At 47.1% G+C, this 13,481-nt stretch overlaps 1 protein-coding gene across 14 annotated transcripts in view; it reads right to left on the bottom strand.

Moving 5' to 3' along the window:
• PPIP5K1 (diphosphoinositol pentakisphosphate kinase 1) overlaps nucleotides 1-13,481 on the bottom strand; it is a 306,207-nt gene that overhangs the window by 274,892 nt on the left and 17,834 nt on the right. For 4 of the 14 annotated variants that reach the window (XM_073618540.1, XM_073618541.1, XM_073618543.1 and 1 more), the window contains exon 1: nucleotides 11,549-11,790. The exons of 1 other annotated variant lie outside the window; for it this stretch is intronic. The gene's annotated coding sequence lies outside the window, so the exon portion shown is untranslated. Of the gene's footprint in view, nucleotides 1-11,548; nucleotides 11,793-13,481 lie in introns of those variants that run through there. 9 more of the 14 variants (XM_073618537.1, XM_073618538.1, XM_073618539.1 and 6 more) reach the window with 5 other exon arrangements.

Genomic DNA, 13,481 nt, shown 5'->3' with positions numbered 1-13,481 from the left:
CAGTGATGTGGGGGAGCCCCGCTCATCTCCCCCTCCTCTCTGTGGCGCCAGCATTGTATCTGTGGGCGCCCGGCTGTGGCTTCAAAGCCGGGCACCCACTGCGCATGCGCGAGCCGTGCCGTGACTGGCCGGGCAATCATCTGAGACCTGTGACGTGTCACAGATGAGTGCCGAGAGGGAGGGGGAAACTTATTCTCTCTGGAGAAGAGACGCTTGAGAGGGGATATGATTTCAATTTACAAATAATGTACTGGTGACCCCACAATAGGGATAAAACTTTTTTGCGGAAGGGAGTTTAACAAGACTCGTGACCACTCATTAAAATTAGAAGAAAAGAGGTTTAACCTTAAACCACGTAGAGGGTTCTTTACTGTAAGAGCAGCAAGGATGTGGAATTCCCTTCCACAGGCGGTGGTCTCAGCGGGGAGCATCGATAGTTTCAAAAAACGATTAGATAAGCACCTGAACGACCACAACATACAGGGATATACAATGTAATACTGACACATAATCACACACATAGGTTGGACTTGATGGACTTGTCTTTTTTCAACCTCACCTACTATGTAATTATGTAACACCCCAACACCTACACTGGTTTGTTTCACAGGTAAAAAAACTTTAAGCCTATACAACCACTTTAGAGTATATTAGGGCCTTTTTCACACGGACATACCTATCCAGACACCCATGCAAAGGGCTGTCTTTGCCTGCAAAGGGATGTACATACGTTCCAAGCATCCGCATGCAGGCAGTCCCATTCATGTCTATTGGGACTCAGCAGCTGCATGGACACAGCTGCTGGTCTAAATTTGACAGCCGTGTGGGACCCCGAAGGCAGACTACCTGTGTTCGGGGACACACATCCACACGGCTGTCAAATTGGGACCAGCGACTGTGTTCATGCAACCACTGCATTCCAGAAGACCTGAATGGATTGCCAGCATGTGGATGCACTGGATCAAACCGTGCAACTCGTGTGATAAAAACCTGTCAGGTTTTTATTGCGATCTGTGCCCCTGGAGAGTCACCCTCTCTATAGGTCCTGTTTACCATTCTCACCAAAACTGAAAGAAAATCCCAAACTTTGGGTTGTCACCGTTACAGGAATAGAGGGGAAATCTTCCAATGGGGACACTAGTTCTGGGGACAACCAGGGAATCCCTCACTTTGAAGGGATTTCCTCTCACTTCCTATTTTGGCTATGGGACAGGATGTAAAGGGAAATCTCCCCAATGAACCAGAAAAGGCTAAAAAAAAAAAAAAAAAAAAAAAAAAAAACACAACACCTGACAAGAACTATAACCCCTTTTATTTTATCAAAAATGAAAAAACAAAGTCCTGCCTTTAGTTCTACTTCAAATGACCTAATGGTGATGTAGTCCATTCACTGTTCATTTACAAGCATGCTGTGTAAATATGGGCTTTAGCCAGAAGTCTTCTTCTGGAAAGGCTTCCTACTATGACAGGATAAAAGTAATGACCATTTTAAAACCAAGAAAATCTGAGCGCTACATCTAACAATGGGCCAAATGGATAAAATATCAAAAGCTGACCATACACTATCCAATCTGATTGCACAATCTCCTTTATTAGTTCTTCCATCAACTATGCAGTGCAATGGCAGATCTGATTTGAAGGGATTATTTAGGTTTCCCAGCTTAATACATAGTTTTGGTTACTCTAAGGCCTCATTCACTAACAGTACATAGACCCATATCTCCATACAGAGGGTCGTAGTTATGTGACAGAGGAGTGACAGGTGTTCCGTGCAGCCAATCTGTCAAAATCAATGACAGCTTGAGAGACGCATCGGCTCTATGGGATCTTCCTTGTTCATGCCAGTGTTTACATCTATACACAGACAGATGCAGGTTTAGTTCCGTAATGCTACCCCTTGTTTTATTTATTTTTATTTATTACAGGCACTTATATAGCAACATCAATTTATGCAGTGCTTCACACATATATAGATTTTTTTTGTACATTCACATCAGTCCCTGCCCTCAAGGAGCTTACAATCTGAGGCCCCTAACTCACATTCATACTTACACATACTAGGGCCAATTTAGACAGAAGCCAAGCATGTCTTTGGAGTGTGCGCGTTGTTGTTGGTAATCAAAGATGAGCTCCGGTGTCTTCCAGACTCACTACTAACTGAACTTCCACTTTGCGCTATTTTTTAGTCCAATCAGTTACAGGCCGGGTCATTCCCCACCACACAGCACACATAATCAAAGGGTGGTGGTGATATCAGTGCCCTTATATGGACACATGCCCGTATTTAGTCAATGTCCGGTAATATTCTACACTAATTCCAGTATTTATTATGCTGAAAAAGCAAAAATAATGCTTTTAAAAAAAAAAAAACAATATCTTCAGGTTTATGAACTCCACGCATTCTGTCATAAGACAGAATGCAGTAAGGCCCCTTACACACATGCGGAACGTACATGTCCACCTGTTAGTTTTTTAGGCGGACCTGAACGGACACTCCATGCAGGTCTATGGAGTGAAGGACGCAGGGCAAAAGGGGCAGCTACCCTGGGCCCTGTCATTGTTGTGGGGCCCAAAGCAGCTGCCTCATACTTGCCAATTATTCCAGTTTAAATTTCCTTGTCCCTTGAAGTTTTAGTCATGTGCTGTGTCCCTACATCTCAGTGTGAAGTGCTGGTACTAATGCTGCCCAGCTCTGCCCTATTGTTGTGTACAGATGACTCACCTGCAGACCCTGTGTTTACATGTAAATAACCGGCATTCATATGTAAATAGCCATGGCTGGTGGCATTGATATGTAAATAAAGGAGGCATTCATATGTATATCATTCCCCCCCTGCAGTGAGGAGATGATGTACTGTAACCTCTAGTAACCAATCAGTGAGCAGTATTACTGTACAGTAATCTCTGGCAACCAATTAACAAGCAGAAATCATTTGCTGTAACCTCTAGCAACTAATCAGTGAGCCGTAATGTGTGCTGTAACCTCTAGCAACCAGTCAGTAAGCAGTAATGATGATATGCTGTAACTGCTGACAACCAATCGCAATTGCTGCCTGGTCTGATACAGTAAACTGATTTTATGTCTAGCTGCTATTTATTGTATGTCTCAGAGCAGGTGTGAGAGTGAAATTGCATGCCCCCCCCCCCCCCCCCCCCCCAAGAAATTTTTTGCCCAGAGTCCAATCATTATTAAAGACAGCCCTGAACGGATGTCAGCGGTGACATCTCTGCTGACATCTGATCCCCTCCGATCCACTGAATCCAGACGGATGGATCGGATGAAAACAGACAGGCGGTCATCCAATCCCCTATAGAGGAGAACGGAGATCTGACAGGTCCGTCCCTGCACAAAGAGCAGAGACAGACATGTCATCCGCCGGCCCAGCGATTCCCGCTGAGCAAGCGGAGTCTGTCAAAACGGACATGTGTGTGAAAGGGGCCTTAGGGCCCGATCGCACTGACATTTTTCCTCATAGGGTGAACAGCAGAAGTGCGATGCACTGTGCTGCAGTGTGAAGATCTAAATGAAGCGTCACTTTGTGCAGTTAAGGTAAAGTTAACAAAAAAGAAGGGAAAAAAAAAAAAAAAAAATAAGGTAACCGTGTGATGTGCTGAAACGTGCACCATCATCACCACCGACACCCACAAAACTTATAGCTGCCCACATACTAAGGCCCTTTTTACACGGGCTGTCCAAACAGGTAATTTTATTCAGGCGGAACCCGATTGGACGCTCTATTCACCTCACCTATGGAGCGGCGGATGACATGTCCGCTGTCACCCGCTGCTATCCGATCCTGTCCGCCAAATCCAGACAGATGGTGGTCCTATTTTCCCATCCATCTAGCGGATCGGATCAGATCGGATGAAAAACGGACAGGCGGTCCATTTTGATCCGATTTCCCCATAGAGGAAACAGTGAGCCGAGACAGACCTGTCATCCTCCTGCTCAGCAGGGATCAGTGGAGCGATCTCTCTGCTGAGCAAGCGGAGTCCATCAAATGGAGGCGCCCATGTGAAAGGGGCCTCAGACAGAGCATGTAGCGCCCAGGCAGTGTGAACAAGCCCTTACAATTACTGTTGCAGTGCAGCCTAGTGAACAGACCATCAGGGCTCGTTCACAATATATGTGTTTCCTGCCCATATAGAAAACAACTGTTGTGCTCCTTTAATTCCAAATGCTGGTGTGATGTGCAGTGCAGTTCAGTGTGGAAAAAAAAAAGCAGACGATGCATTTTGCCACAGCACACCGTATGGCAACACATATCACTCACTATACTGCTGTGTGCAGACAGGAGTGAAATGTTACTATGTGACCATTCAACCCAAGTTAAAGTGATACTAAAGGCAAATGGATTTTTGTTCACATGTAACAATCAGTATGTTTTGCTAGAAATGTTCCTCAAACATTATATATTTTTTTAAAGTAGAGGCCCTAGAGAATAAACTGGTGGGTCTTGCAATTTTTTATGTCACATGTATTTGAGCAGCGTTTTTTCAAATTTTTTTGGGGGGGGGGGGGGGGGGGGAATACACTTTTTGAATTTTAATGAAAAAAAAAAAACACACACACACACACACACACACACACACACACACACACACACTACTTTTTTTCTTGATAAAATATAAAAGATGTTACACCGACTAAATAGATACCAAACACGTCACACCTTGCAACAATGACAAATTACGTAAATTTTACAGTTCATAGGTGACACTTTAAAAGCCTTAACAGGTTACCACTATAGGAGGTCTGGTGCTAGAATTACATGATGCGACGTTCAAGGTGAAACCTCACGTGTGGGACGAACACTGTTTGAGTGCATGACCGACACATGCGTTCATCTTTGCGTACAAGCACGTGGGGAACTCTTTTTTTTCTAATTATTAATTTATTTTATTTTCACACTGTCCGTCCGATCTTTTTTTTTCTGATCCCAAACCCCTACTCTGCCCTTAAAAGCATTCAAAACACCAAGATCGGAGTGTTCAAATGCTTTTGATTTTTGAAAATGGCGCAGATTACATCCAGGTAAACCATAACTAATGTCAGATCATCGCTCCCGGGGTACTATACCATAGAATTGACTGTTGCTCTAAAAAAAAAAAAAAATGCAGCTGCAGGCATCATCCCAGTATAACCACTTGAAGCCCAGTGACAGCGGACAGGAGTCACAATTTAAAAGCAATCAGGATGTGAGGGGCTCCGCCCCCACACAGCTACGTCATTCATTCACAGGAATCTGTGAATAAATGAACTACAAGTCTGTAGTTCTCAATGAACTGTGAAGGTGCTGGTGAGCGTTCTCGTAGTTCAATAACACTTCCTGCTGCTGATCGCAGGTGTAATGCAAAAACATGTGCATTGATTTTTTTTTTGATGAACTTATCCCTTAAATTAAAAAAAAAAAAAAAAAAAAAAAAAGGGTAATACCCGGTTTGTGCAACAATATTCAATATTGCATGGAAAACCCATGTTAGACTTAATGGTAACGGTATTTCCAGGAACCTTCCAGGACAGCTACTTGAGAGATGATTGGCTTCGCCCTCTACAGGAAACACAAATCAGATACAATTTAAAAGGCCCCTCCCTTTCCTCTGACCCTCAGTTGTTTAGAAGATCAATTAAACCTCCACCAAAAGTGCACTCGGCAGAGGAAAAAAACAGAAATACATATAAAAAACCACCATCAGGTAAACAATGTCGACCAGTGAAAAAACAGAATAGGGTGGGAATATAGACGCTGTCCTGGAAGGTTCCTGGAAATACCATTACCGGTAAGTCTAACGGGGGTTTTCCCCCCTCACCTTCCAGGACAGTTACTTGAGAGGATAAGCAAGATTATATACCTTAGGGAGGGACGACAGCCTGAAGCACTTTCATACCAAAAGGAGAGGTCCTGGCTGGAAAGCATCTGTAATCTATAATGTTTGACAAATGCATGAGAGGAGGACCAGACAGCAGCTTTAGAAATTTCTTCCCATGAAGCCCCCGCTCTTTATGCCCATGATGTGGCCATGGATCTCTTTGAATGAGCCCTAATTCTAGAAGGAGGGGTGCGACCTAATGCTTTGTATGCCTCACAGATAGCTCCCCTAATCCACCTAGCAATAGAACATCGGAAGAAGAGAAGAGGGAACAAGACGACGGAGAAGACCAGAGGCCACTGCTAGCAAAAGAGTGGCAAAAGAGCAGAAGATAGCGGAGGAGCCCGGCAGAAGAACCGAAGAGCGGGAGACGAAACAGACACCGGGAGAAGAGGCTGGAGAGCGGGAGAAGAACCGGACACCGGGAGAAGAGGCCGGAGCCCGGCAGAAGAACCGAAGAGCGGGAGACGAACCAGACACCGGGAGAAGAGGCCGGAGAGCGGGAGAAGAACCGGACACCGGGAGAAGAGGCCGGAGAGCGGGAGAAGAACCGGACACCGGGAGAAGAGGCCGGAGAGCGGGAGAAGAACCGGACACCGGGAGAAGAGGCCGGAGAGCGGGAGAAGAACCGGACACCGGGAGAAGAGGCCGGAGAGCGGGAGAAGAACCAGACACCAGGAGAAGAGGCCGGAGAGCGGGAGAAGAACCAGACACCGGGAGAAGAGGTCGGAGAGCGGGAGAAGAACCAGACACCGGGAGAAGAGGCCGGAGAGCGGGAGAAGAACCGGACACCGGGAGAAGAGGCCGGAGAGCGGGAGAAGAACCGGACACCGGGAGAAGAGGCCGGAGAGCGGGAGAAGAACCGGACACCGGGAGAAGAGGCCGGAGAGAGCGGAGAAGTCGGAAGAAGACCCCCGAAGTCGGAAGAAGACCCCCGGAGCTGCCCAATAAAAATTACTTTAAAAACCTGTGTAGTGTTTTTTTATTGACACTTTTTTCCCTAGGTGAATGGGTAGGGGTACGATGTACCCCATACTCATTCACATAGGGTGGGGGGCCGGGATCTGGGGGCCCCCTTATTAAAGGGGGCTCCCGGATTCCAATAAGCCCCCCGCCCGCAGACCCCGACAACCAACGGCCAGGGTTGTCGGGAAGAGGCCCTTGTCCTCATCAACATGGGGACAAGGTGCTTTGGGGTGGGGGGGGCCGCAGGGCGCCCCCTCCCCCAAAGCATCCACCCCCAATGTGGAGTGCATGCGGCCTGGTACGTCTCAGGAGGGGGGCGCACCCACTCGTCCCTATTCCCTTTCCTGACCGGGCTGCGTGCTCGGATAAGGGTCTGGTATGGATTTTGGGGGGGGGACCTCCACGACGTTTTTTCGGCGTAGGGGGGGTTCTCCTTAAAATCCATACCAGACCTAAGGGCCTGGTATGCTCTGCGATGGGTCCTGCAAGGTGTCAATCTCGCCGATAAAAGCGGCGAGATTGACTTCCTTTTCTAGTCCCGTCGTACCCAAGTCACGTTCAAAATGAATGGACTTTAGTCCGTGTGTGGGCAAGTCCGTTCATTCGGAAGTCCGCCGTAACTCCGTCCAAAGTCCGTCGGGAAGACCGTCGGACCTAGTCTGCTGGAAAGTCTGGTCGTGTGTACAGGGCATAAGGAGGAACTGAATAAGAGCTTGCCTTCAAATGGAATGCTACAGAGTTTATTCTTGGAGGTAAGATCACCTTCCCAAGATTTAAGCCAGATAGCAAGGCTAACTGAATTAATGAGAGCAGAAGCCCTGGCTGCAGATTTAACTGAATCTGCTGCTGCATCAGCCACGAAGGCAACTGAATTGGCAATGAGTGGAAGAGACTCCCTAATCTCTTCTTTAGGGGTGTCGGATGAAAGAAGATCATCCAGACGCTGAACCCATACGTCTAAATTTCAAGACACACAGGTGGATGCTACCGCCGGACCTAAAGAAAAGGCTTCAAGCATCCCAGGCCTTGCAAAGCAATGAGTTGGCCTTTCTATCCATTTGATCCTTAAGGACCCCAGAATCTTCAAAAGAAAGATCTGACCTCTTGGACACCTGCGACATAGGGGCATCTAATCTAGGACACTTAAAGAAAACCTCCTCAAACTCAGACTGAAAAAGGAAATCTTCTTTTGTGTCCTCTGGACTGGAACAACCTTTTTTCAGGTTCTCTCCATTCAGACAGAATCATGTCCCTAAGTGACTGGTGTACCGGAAAAGCTTTTGATTTCCGCTCCTGTAGACCCCTATACATTTTATCTTGTACAGATTGGGCTTGTTGTGGCATCTCAATCTGCTCCAAGGTATATATTGACTTTAGTAGTTCGTCAATATCCTCAACTGGAAAAAGATATTTAGATGAGCTACCTGTATCCTCCTCTGATGTAGAATCCTCATCAGATGAAGAAACTGGATTCTCACCTTCCTCCAGATCAGAAGTATTGTGTGAACTAACGGGTCACAGACACCAACAAGGGAAGGGATTTAGCAGAGGCTGAAGACTCTTGAGCTATGGGTCTAGATGAGGAAGCCCCTAGACCAGTAACCCTGTCATTAAGGGACCGAAAGGAGTCCACTACCTCCTTCATAGAAGACATTAACTCTTTAAAGAGGAAGTCTCTGAACTAGCTTTGGATGGAATAAAATCCTCACAAAATAGTTTTTATAACTATCAGAAAGCCTGGCCCTACAGTTCCCACATTTCTTCTTCACTGGTTTGGCCTGGAAAAAAACAGAAACAAGGACCATAAATAAAAGGTTCCATACAAAAAGTCCCCTGCTGTAGAACTATCCACAGACAAGGGCTTACCTTGGGGGCAGTATGGGACCCAGATGCTGCTGCTGCTTCAATATGAGCGGACACTCCATCCCCAGACCTGTCCTCAAGCTCCATGATGCAAGCAAGCAGAGATTGGCCGTAGAGTAGACTGCTTCTGTACTGCAAAATGCCCTTAGACTGGCGTTTAGCAGACTATTCCCCTGCAGCATGTCCTCAGTGTCTCCACGCCATGCTTCCTTAAGGAAAAAAGAAAAAAAACGGCGTCCGGAAGTGTGTCATGTGACTTCCGGTTCCCGCGCCATCTTTCCGCGTCACCGGAAGTCCTCCGACGTCATCTTGGTACACCGCAATGAAGCACAAGGAGGACACAGTTCCACACAGCAGAGCTGGGGGAAAAAATGGAGGGGAGTTGCCACTACTCACAACCCAGGTAGGCAAGTAACCCCAGAAATAGGGAACCCTTCTGTTAAAAGTACAGACTATCACCCAGGACTTGGCCGCAACTAGTCCTGGATGAAACCAGAGAAGGGGGGTCCACCAACAACAGTTACCAGACCTAAGAAAACAAAAAACATGTCGGTGTTCCTGGAGGGTCTGGAAACACAAAACAACTGAGGGTCAGCGGAAAGGGAGGGGCCTTTTAAATTGTATGTGATTTGTGTTTCCTGTAGAGGGCGGAGCCAATCATCTCTCAAGTAGCTCTCCTAGAAGGTGAGGGGGGAAATGTTGCTTTCCTCCTCTTCTGGAAGTCCCCCGCTGGCACTGTCAGCTCCTTCTTCCTTCTGTTACCTCCTTTAGCAAGCTGGGTTCTAAGGAGGCACCCATGTGTGCACAGGCCCAAACCGGGCTGTGTGCCTCTACAGACATACACAGTGCTGGTAAGCCACACCCCTACTCCCTCCTCACAGGAGTTTGACTGACAGCAGCAGGAGCCTATGACTCCACCGCCCTCAGTTTCTCCTGTAAAGCAGGAAGTGCTGGAGCTGTGACATGGAGCCAGGTAAGTACTTAGGGACGGGAGGGACAGCACAAGTCATGGGGCGATTTTACCTTCATGCAGAGAATGCATTAAGGTAAAAAATGTTTATACATTGGTAGCACTTTAATCACTCGCCACCCTTGTAATGCAGATCTGCAGCAGCGCAGAGGATGGGCTCTAACACCCACATGGTGCACATACGTGTTCTCAGACGGCTGGGCTCTCTGTGCTGACAGTGTGCTCCCGACACAGACAGCTCTCACACTCACATTGTGATCAAGACCTAGCAGGATGAACGCTTAGGTAGGCCATAGACGGTGCAAATTTCTTTCCTGCAACCACAGGTTGCAGGAAAGAAATTTACACGATTCCCCCATCAACACAGACAGTGCTGACAGGGGAATCTCTCCCGCTGTCCCCACCAGGGGAGAAGACAGTGATTATTGCAGCTGCTAGTGATAATCAAAGGTAAAGCCCGGCATGCTGGTTGTACCCAAGTCGATCCACCAAATTTGTACATTCAGCCTGCCCACACCTACATGGTTCCACTCTCAGCGGGTCCCTACTGAACCAGCCGAGATTCCAACCATATATCACCGGACTTAATCATGTGACAGCAAATCACAGTGGTCACATGGTCAGGAAGTCTATCCTGACCCCCCCCCGGCGGGAATACAGACCCACTTAAAGGAATGCTGGGCAGGAAGGGGGTTAGAAAATAAGTAAACAGTGTGATGCACTGAAAGACGCTTGGCAGTGCTCCCTGCCAGTGTTCTATCAGAATACCGCTACCCATCAGAATAAGTAATGGAAGTGACGTTCCGTCACCGCCATCTTGGTACACCCCGCACTTGGCCACAGTGAGCCTGCAGTCAGAAGGCGGCAGCGGACATCTTGTTACACCCAGCGGAGTCTTGCATTTCACAGTTATTTTTACCAGCAAACTCAGCTTATATCGTGAAATTCAGTATTTAGAAATCAATCGGTCTCTTTGATGTTGAATTTTAAAAGCAGCGGTGTTCTGTCAGATTAGCAAACCTGTGAGATCAGTGGGATTTTGCCGCTGCTTTTAAAATTCAAAATCTAAACATTCAGACAGATTTCAGAATTTCACTATATAAGCCGAGTTTACTGGTAAAAAATAAGTGTGAAAGGCAAGACTCCGCTGGGTGTAACAAGATGTCCGCTTGCCACCTTCTGACTGCAGGCTCACTGCGGCCGAGTGCGGGGTGTACCAAGATGGCCGTGACGGAGCGTCACTTCCGTTACATATTCTGATAGAACACCGGCCCTCGCATTGACAGCGTTCTGTGTTTTACCATGAGGGGTGTTCTGAATCGGCCCTCAAAGCACATATATGAGAACAGTCACATCTTACTGCTATCCGGAGATCCATTGAAAGATTTCCCCTCACTTCCTGTTCTAGTGACACCAGACAGGAAGTGAGGTAAAATCTGCAACAGGGAAACTGACAATAAATCAATAAAAAGCAATCTTGAGTTCTAGATATAGCCTATTAAAAAATAAATAAAAGGGGGGGAGGGGTTTTATTTTTTTATCTGTGTTGCCATTGGAGTGTTTAGCTCACTTCCTGTCTAATGAAAGCGGTGTCACCAGGACAGGAAGTGAGGGGGAATCTTACTATTGGTGTCATGGATAGCAGTAAAACCTGACAGGGGTGCTAACCCTTCCCCACTCCATCTCATACATTTTGCTGATAGATACACTTTGTGCTGACAGCAGGGATGAGAAGTGTCCCCACTCCCCATCACACACACACATAGGACCCGGGTGTCACCCATGGAGGGGAGCACAGGGCACACATTCCCAGGTACTGACTGACAGGACATTCCCCTCCACTCCCCAGTCATTGCTCGGATCACACACCGGCCATACCTCAGTCACTGACCTGCCTCCTCCGCCTGGACCAGCCTAACCCAGCTCTACCAAAGACTGGAGACAGCGGCCAATAGGTGCCGCCCCTCTTCCAGCCTCGTCCAATGAGAGGCCCGGAAAATCATAACAAGGAAACCGGCAAGATAGGCTGCGCTGCGCGCTCAATACAGTCATCACCGCAACAGCGAATCTTCAGAGATGAGCGGCGACCTGTAGCTGAGTGGATAGTACGCATGCTCAGATGCAGGCGCTGATCACAGAGCGGACAGTACGCATGCCCAGAACCAGGTGCTGTAGTCGGTGGCTGTGCGCATGCCCAGATCCCGCCGCTGTAGTCAGTGGCTGTGCGCATGCCCAGATCCCGCCGCTGTAGTCGGTGGCTGTGCGCATGCTCAGATCCCACTCACACAGTCAGGACGGGTTACCTCTTATGTTTATAAGTTCCTTCTCACTGCATCGCCTTTTCCAGGTTCATTCTCAGTCTAATACAGTCCTCTGTGAAAGCCATGCCCTGGGGGTCGCTGGCTCTGTGACTGCACACTTGATAAAATAAAATTCCACGCAAGGAATCACTAACTTGTTAGCAATATGGTGTATGTTTAATAAACCGAAAAGACTGACAAATCAATAGTAAGCCATTTAACCACTTCAGCCCCGGAAAGGATTTGCCCCCTAATGACCAGGCCAGGGAGCGTGCCTGCGGGGCGGGGCGGGCCGACTCAGTGTTCTGTCAAATTCTCCAACCCGTCAGAAACTCCAACCACTTAACTTCCGGTTTCTTTATACCAGCAGTAATTGGAGTTTTTGACGAATTGGTGGTTGTATACAACACCAGCAACCGAATAGAGTCTGGTGCAGGATATTATGAGCGGAGATTCTTACTCCGCTCCAATACTAGCCAACAAAATGGCCGCCTCTGTTGCGGCAAAAATTTTATCCTCGTTAGCCGATGTGCTGTCAAAACAGCTCAATCTTCCTGTACCAGACTCTATTCGGTTGTCGGTGTTGTGTCCATCCACCAATTCATGAACATCTCCAATAACTAAAACCTCGTACACACAATCGGGTTTTCCGCAGACAAAACCTCTGACTTTTGTCCTAAGGGCGTTGGCCAGGAACTTGTCTTGCATACAAATGGCAAGGAATTGTCGGCCAACAAACATGAACGTAGTGACGTACTACGTGGTTTTTCAGCTCCTTGGCGCCACCCTTTGGGCTCCTTCTGCTAATTTTGTGTTAGTAGAAGTTTGATGAGTGTTGATTCGCGCATTTCAGTTCGCACTTTTCAGTTAGTTTCTGAACGGCCGTTCGTCAACCAGCCATGTTGCGGAATCGAAGGAGATAACGTGTTATTTATTATTGTCCTTGGAGTTATTGCTTTGACCCAAGTCCAGTCCAGGAACAGGAGGAGGAGGATTTCTTGGACCAAAAATTGGTTGCTTTATTAATTGTGACCAATTATGTCATATGCCTTCGCTGCGGGAGCTCCAGGAGAATAATCCGGATGATTTTCCGGAATTATCTCCGGATGATGGACCCCTGCTTTCACCAACTCTTGGCATTGTTGACCCCCTATATTAAGAAGCAGGACACATGCACAAGGCTTTTATTTTATTTTTTGGTTGAATAATGATTTGATTTGGTATATTTTCTATATTTTTGGATGCATAGAATGCACTTTTTGGTTAAGTTCTATTGGCAGATAGCATGTCTAATTTTATTTGTTTTCTTTTTTAATGCACAATAGAAAAATTGTGGAGAATAATACTTGGCTATGTGTTTTACTTCGAATGACAGTTTGGGAGTAGGCAGTTACATTTTATAAAATACAATGTAAAATTGACAAGGGACACTGTGACGGGAGTCACTAATAGGGGCACAGGGTGAATGTGAACCCCACTATGATCAGTGCTGGTCAGACTCAATGCTGTAT

The sequence above is a fragment of the Aquarana catesbeiana genome, linkage group LG03 (genome assembly GCF_042186555.1).
Source record: "Aquarana catesbeiana isolate 2022-GZ linkage group LG03, ASM4218655v1, whole genome shotgun sequence".
Taxonomy (NCBI): Eukaryota; Metazoa; Chordata; class Amphibia; order Anura; family Ranidae; genus Aquarana; species Aquarana catesbeiana.
This window is presented reverse-complemented; position numbering and strand designations above follow the sequence as displayed.